The sequence below is a fragment of the Octopus bimaculoides genome, chromosome 13 (genome assembly GCF_001194135.2).
Source record: "Octopus bimaculoides isolate UCB-OBI-ISO-001 chromosome 13, ASM119413v2, whole genome shotgun sequence".
Classification (NCBI taxonomy): Eukaryota; Metazoa; Mollusca; class Cephalopoda; order Octopoda; family Octopodidae; genus Octopus; species Octopus bimaculoides.
Window position 1 is genome coordinate 54,731,438 of NC_068993.1, and position 2,023 is coordinate 54,733,460.

The window sequence follows — 2,023 nt, forward strand, 5'->3', positions numbered from 1 at the left end:
ACACACACACACACACACACACACACACACACACACACACACATTCACACACATTGATTCGTATGAACTTGAACAAGGAACCTATTTTCAAAATAAGACTTGATCTAGTTATATACATTGCTGATAAATCAACTGTTAATGAAATCAGTGACCGGTAAAATACAAATGGCGCTAAATTGAAAGCTTCAAGCTAACAGGATCCTTTCAAACAGTAGAAGGAGCATTTTCAGAATTTTTTTTTATTCTTCGGAAGCATCCAATCATTACTGACCAGCTTATAAAAAAGAATCATAAATTACAAATTAAATATCAACGTTGGTCACTTCAGAGCTGATGAATCAAATTATGGTCCAACTAAAATCAAAACTAAAAGTCGCTTGGTTTTAATAACATACCTCCCGGAGGTCTAGAAAATCTGGGGTATTTAATGATGCCTTTTTCCAGCTGTACAATCCTGTATAGAATCAAAACCCAATCAATAAATGAACTGAGGTCTGTAACTCCCTTTCCATAGAGAAAAAAGGCGAGTTAGGCTTAGTGTAGGAGTACCGGTTTCCTTTTTAACTGTACAGCTGTTGCAGATAAGAATTATAACATAATGGTACACAACCGTATCTCACTGTCGTTCAAGAAAATTCTTCATAGGAACCTTGTTAGGTTCAGGAAGAATCGTTAACCCATTACCTACCAGTGATCTCATATGTAAGCTCCGAAAATGCTGTATTACCCTCACCCTGGGGTCACATGGAACCCGGTTGAGAACCACTGTTCTAAAAGATGCCACAGTTGGCATTGGTCCGATGGGGGAAAACGCAATTCATCAGATAAACTTGGAAATAACAATCTCACCTGAATATGCTTCGCTGAGGAGTGCTAATAAGGTCGAAACACGTCCGTTGCTTGTACTAGTGGCTTTAAAGACAAGAACAACTCGTTGCTGAATTGTCGGTATTTTCCAGAAATTTGGATTGATATTAATGGAGTTATCTCGTTTGTTTGTTGATTTTAAAATTTAAGCAAGGTTAATGCAAGGAAAAAGAGATTATATAATTTAAGTAAACATATAGTAAACATACATTACACAGTTAAGAGAGAGAGAGAGAGATAAAGAAAGAGAGAGATAATGATAGATTGAGAGATAGTGAGAGAAAGAGAGAGTGTGAGAATAAATAGTCCGTAGAACTAACAAACATGATAAATAGATGACATAGTTAACACAGAGAGAGAGAGAGAGCGAGAGAGAGAGAGAGAGACAGAGAGAGAGCAGGCAGTTAACAAAGAGCGAAGATAAAATAGGTTACACATTTAACTGAAACAAGAGAAATAGACTATAAAGTTAACATAAAGAGGAGTAGCTTAGATATTAACCACATACAAGATAAAGTGATTAGAGATTTAATGGTGAAGATAAATAGACTCAGGGCCGTGAAGCGAAAGATTTATACACGGCTGAGACTGTTATAGGAACCCAACCACCAGTTATTGAAAAATAATAAAACAGTGTAATCTTATTGTTTTATTTATTTATTTTATATATTTAATACCAAAGATCGTAGAATGACTAAATGGGCTTTCACTGAAATCAATATTTCGACTGATTTCTGATATGATGTTGCATGGAACTCAGTGTTCCTCCCTCTCCTCATCCCATGACGACCTTGTGACAGTTTTTTTTTTTCTGAGATAGTTCTTTATCAGATTTAGGCTGGCTGATGGAACGTTCTACGTTGGCGTAGTGAGAAAATATCGGAGTGATGCACAAAAATTTGCAACGATGTTCTTCTTCAGCATGTAGTTTATCCATTAATTTAAGCCGCAGTTTCCCTTAGTTGTCAGCGTGCATCATAATTTTCATGTCAGTGAATTCGCTTCAATTTTCTTTGCTGTTTACATCAATGTTTTAAATTTCTGCAAAAGTTATGTACTTTATGGTCAAAAGATTATCCGATATAGACAAGTATTGCCAAGGGGATGAAAACAAAGTACCAGATGTTCATGATTTTTTTTTTTTTTTTTTTTTTTT